Here is a 6013-nt window from a genome sequence, read left to right as displayed (position 1 = left end):
GGGATGGGACGGACTAGGCGTGGATGATTTTAATGTATCACGCCCCCATGCGGTCAGACGTATCATTCATTAGGTACTGGTATATCCGTGCAGGTATCCCTACGTTTATCTACGTTTAGTCCCTACTAAATGCCTACGTACCAACTCCATGATAGGGTCTGTTTTCGCTCTAAAATGAATTACTTCACTTCACTGAGCCTTATTAAATAATTTTACCTTTGCAATCAGTACTGCACTGCGCGCATTGCAGCCTGGGTTAAAAGTGTATCAGGCCGCTGATAAGCTTGAGAAATGTGTAAATATTATTAGTCTTCGGGAACTAGTTGGAGACTGCAAAATCGCTCAATTTTCTAGTAGCGAAAATATATCTTGTTTTAAATACAGTTATTTGTTTACACACATGCGTAAAACATTACCATATATCAACTTTTTATGTGTTGTAAATGTACAAGCTTTATCTCCAGCCAGTCAGAGGAATCGGCAATCTGTCCATTTCTAAAAAGTCTGGGTTTCATCATAGACCCTCTGCTGCTCCGCCCCCTCGAGGCCGGGTCTATGGCGGTTTCACCAATTGGCAAATTAAACTCATCAAATGGCTATGATGGAGGACAAAAGAAAATGCAAATCAGAAGAAAAAGACAAACAAAATGCGACACAGCAAACTGTACAATTGTCTAGCGATGAATAGACTAGATCTGTGTTAATTACCAACCTCACCTTTTACTTGTTCATGTCATGTTTTGTTTTAATACAGATGTAATTGTCTATACAATACAATGGTATCACTTGGTTACTTACTTGGTAGTTTAGCTCCTATTTCCTTTGGGAAGAGCCCTCAACTTTTCTTTAAAACTGGTTTTACTTGGTGCAGAAATAACTTCTTCGGGAAGAGAATTCCAGCTGTCCACAACTCTATTTCCAAAAAAATGTTTTCCGATTTCTGATCTGCTATTTTGCTTGAAGATTTTTAATGAGTGACCTCTCAATCCATGACGATGGGGAGATACGAAAAATGTCTCCGGTGGGGTTTTATATCTATAAGTCATGTACTTATAAGTTTCCACCATGTCAGTTTGATGTCTTCTCTCCTCCAAGGGGGGCAAAATAATATCACTTGGACAGAGTCTAAGGCATCTCTTCTGCACCTTCTCAAGTAAATAAATATCTTGTTTCAATCTCGGATTCCATACGACCGAGGCATATTCTAGAATTGGCCTGATAATAGAGCAATATAATGTCAAAGTTTTTTCTCTAGTAAATTCACTGAAACATCTCTTAATCATGTGCTTTTGTTTGATAGCCACATGTGTACAGTGGCGTTATAACTGCGAACCGTCACACAGTGGAAAGAGAGACAGAAAAAAAATAATGAATCAATGTAAAAGTTGAGAATACCCATTGGCAACTTATGTTCAAAAGAATATATCTAAAGACCCCAGCCCCGGAGACTACTGCTAGCCTATACCCAGTGTGTTTGATGATATAATTGAAACTAATAAACCTGAAAAAGAACAACAGAATGATATTGTTAGATCTAGACGGTCTGGCTTGACAAGTAATCTTTGTAACGTTGATCGATACTGTAACTTTTCTTTTATTATGCTACGACGTATTATCTTAGCAGATTGCTACATTGTAGGTCTAAGTGACTTGATCTAACTTAGAGTACTATAGTTGGCAATGTCTGATATTTAGTATAGATTGTTACACTGTAACTGGCCTAGCCACGATCTACTGATATAAGAAAACCAAAGTGAAGACATTGTAGCAAAGTTGTAAGATATATATTGAGACAGGCGATAAAATGTGTAAGTATTAGAAAGGATTTTGATGAACCAGACGACGCCCGGTTTCAGGTTTACTGGCTTTCATTGTACATGTATTACAATTTACACACGTCACGAGTACAATTGTCTCTGAAGACGGCATCTACGGAAGAAAAGGGGATGCAACATTGTAACAAATGAGATTATCGTATTGAGATTAGATTCCTGTGGCAATTTATGAAGTACTTGTTAAATCGATTTTAATAGGGTCATTACAGGCGTTTAACATTGTTTAAACGTTCATTTACATTTAATGTTATGCCAGTAACCATGACTCCCTCTGGGAAAATTAAAAAAATACAATGTGGAGTTATAGGTATATTGCCCCTAAGCCAGTACTAATAAACCAATTAGCATTGATGGTCAAAGAGGCTACTTTACACAAATGTACATACATCCATGGTACATGTATGTCTACTGCAATAACGGTCGCTTTGTTGCTTCTCAATAAAAAGACAAAAGGTAAACAATACTGCCAACTACAGTATTCAGCGTGGGGTAGACTCTAATGTTAAACACAGACAAGTCTGTGGGTTAAAGTATGCGAACTGGTAAGTTTGAAATAAGGCGACCGTATTCGGTAATGTCAAATGCATGCCACTGGATAAAACCCACGCTTGAAAATCTATTTTTTTCAGTTTTTTTCTTTGGCCTAACCTGGTTAATTTGTGTACCGTGGTCTAATATAGTTATAATACCAGCAGTATCTTCTCTCCGTGTGCATGTTATACAATGTGTGTGTGTGTGTGTGTGTGTGGGGGGGGGGGGTTAGGTACGAATCGATCGTCGACCGTAAAACTCGCCTTCCCGAATGCTCCAAACATTGCCTATATCGGTTTTCACAAGTACACTAAGAACTAGCGTATCGTCTTCGGCTATTAGTAGTGAATACAAATGCACACATTTTAATTTCAAAAATAGAAGCTATCGTTAAAGACAGTTCTATTCAACTGTGCAAATGGGGACCTGATAGGGTAGTTGCTGCATGTGAAGGGTTTAATTCTGTATACTTACAGTGCTTGCGCGCAATACCGGGTTGTGTGCTACCTAAAGTTGTACCAGGTTCAACTAGAACGTTTTGTTTTACATACAAACACGATAAAACCAAATCAAATATATTCTTTGGTCTGCACCCCAAAAATTAACATCCTAAACTTCGCTCACGATTTCCACCTGTTTCTGTACTGCTTATGGATAAGATCGACCACTGTTTAACATATACAACGTCTATTATTTATTGGTATTAACGACTTTTTGTGAATATATTGTGGCTGTCTGACCCAAAAATGATACTCCGCCAGTCACAACTAGTAAAGGTTTAACATGGTGACAGATTCCGAAAAGCAAGTTTTCGCTCAAGATTAATTAAACTTGCCACTACACCACCTCAGGATTATATTGACCACCAATTATTACTAAATGATTGAAATGTAAGAGGTACAATGTCCTTTCTATAAATGGATATACATGTATCTTTGGTTATTTGATGAAAAAAAGTGTCCCAGTTGCAGGTTTCAGGAGTTCAAGAATAGGTGTTTGTCACATTATAGGTACGTGCCAGGGGTTTAATTGTGAGGCGTTTTGGGCACAGAACCCAAAAGCGCATTATGAAATAAATTGATTTACTATTTTTACACTATGTGGTTCTATATAATTATTCAAATCTTGTTTAATAACAGTCTCAAGGAAAAATGGGGTTCTCAATTTTTTGTACAGATTGATTCGCGATTGGGGAGGTTCACCGCGCGGGAACGAGGCGAGTTGAAACATGGCCTTATTAGGTATTTCAGACGGCGAAGATTGAAACAAACAAAATAGCTTTTTAGCTTTCATCAAAGTGTTTGTTCAGCAAAGACGAGGTACGCTTGACAAACACTTTCAATCTTTGAGACGTATAATGAACTAATGTGACATGTCTTTGAATTTGCTTATTAAACAAACGCATGTTTGAAAAAAAAAGTGTTTAAGTAATAGAACCCACAAAGATATGACATAGCAGCAGAGACGCGATTACTCCCATGTTTCGTATCATGAATAGTTTGGGGACGTCACCGTGTACCTATTACGTAACCCCACACGATGGGTGCATGTACCTGGGAGAGAATGCTTGGGTATCACTGTCACTTTCGGGTTGCGAAAGAGACTAGACGGTGCCTCGCCTTCTTAGGACATTAATTTCCTACCTCCTCCTTCGTCGCCATGATAGGCATTATGGAATTGAATCCAAACAAAAAGAAACCCATTTGACGCCTCGTGGACCACGAATTTGTTACTGTGGGATCCTGATATCTAGCGTGTAAATATGGGAAAAGTAATTCATTCCACAGTCTTGACAGCGGTGCCATTCATTCCCGTCGTGACTATGGTTTTATTATGGATGATTCCCCAGGTTAATCCCGTGAATCATTTGATTGAAGACAGCAGCCGACATCTTGAGAATTCAACACGATTACAATTTCTACATAACTGTAAAGGAAATATGTACCAGTCGAAGAAGTTTGAAATTATGATGACCACACCCAAGTCGATCGGTTCATTGTCAACAGGTATGGCCTTAACTTACATGCATTGAAGATGTGGCACACGTTAATGTAACTAAATGATTTGGCAAACCGCGTTTTTGTTCCAAGGGATGAGATGAGATGTGTGGTTTGGGGAGGGCATGGTGTGGACTTGCTAAGTAGAGAAATATTGGAGAACCGATATAATTATATATGGCAGAGAGGGGCGGTGTGAGTAGTCAGATAAAAGTGAATTCCTGTTACGTTATTTCAGTGTAAATGCTTTAATATTTACACATTTACACCGTAAATCACATACCCATTATCAGTAAATATAATATGTCCGTCCGTCCGTCCGCGCGCACGTGTGTACATCTATGAATATTTGTTGGCATGTTAACATTTATGCAAATGAGCTTATGTATCTGAACAATCATATAATTGATATTGTTAATTTCACACTTTTTTGTTTGTCAAATCAAACGAATTTTGAACTTGGCCTTCCGGTGCTAGGATTTATGTTGGCTTGGAGAACTCTATTCCATAATTTAATTAACACTAAATGTCACGGAGTCATACGTCGATGATACGATATTTAATAATCATATCATTAAAAGTTACTTGGCACTCGTCAACAATTGCAGAAAATACCAGATCACATTAAAACCCTCTCTACTCGCGATCATGTTATTCAGGCAACCACCAGTGCGACTTGTTTGGGTCTTAGACTTGACCCTGAACTCAAATGGTCAAACCATATAGCCTACCTCCGTCGAGCTTGTGGTTATCGACTTATTACCCTGGCTAGAGCAAGACGTTGTATTCCTGAAAAAATTCGCAAGAATATCATCACAGCTACAGTTTTCTCACTCCTGGACTACTGTGACACTGTTTATTCAAACTGTAGTATCACATTAAAATGCAGCTTGCAACGTATAATCAATTTCGCTGTCCGCATCCAATGTGGGCTAAAGAAGTCTGAACATGTCACTACCGCCAGACTTAGACTTGATTGGCCAACCATTCAAGAGCGACATAACCACAACTTCAATAAACTTGTCAAAAAATGTATTATTAACAAAGTACCATCGTACCTTTCTGAACTTATTTCAACCAATGATACGTTTCATCAATACAATACAAGGACCAAATTCCACATTCCGAAAGCCCACTCTCGTTCCTTCAGATACAGGGCATCCATCGCTGCAAATAGTTCATAAATGTAATGCCCTTTGTACTCTTTCCTCAAGATGGTCATTATTGTACAGTGCTTAAATTTGTGTCTGTTATGTATATTTGTATTTTAAATCTGTATTGTATTTGTTTATCTTGCATTTGCATGAAAAGCCATTTAATGGATGCATTGCCGTTTATAAATAAATAATAATAATAATAATAATAAAATCAAATGCTGCTATTTTGGACACCATTTCACTTCTTCTTTTTTTTAAGAAAAAGGCGGAAAGCACACTTTGGCACTTGGCGTTTAAGCTTATGAGAGTAAGCCAATTCACTGCGTTAGTAACATTGTAAATACAAGTCTCATTTTTTAGTAAAATATCATTGGGGATTTTTCGAGAAAATTACCAAATTGAAATGATAATCTTTTTTTTTCTCACTAGACCCATTTGACTAACTTTAATTCAAGTGTTTGCCTAGTTAGGCAGAACAAAGGTCGGTCTTTTA

This window comes from Glandiceps talaboti, chromosome 16 (assembly GCF_964340395.1).
Source record: "Glandiceps talaboti chromosome 16, keGlaTala1.1, whole genome shotgun sequence".
Classification (NCBI taxonomy): Eukaryota; Metazoa; Hemichordata; class Enteropneusta; family Spengelidae; genus Glandiceps; species Glandiceps talaboti.
The sequence above is the reverse complement of the archived record's forward strand: the minus strand, read 5'-3'. Positions refer to the sequence as shown.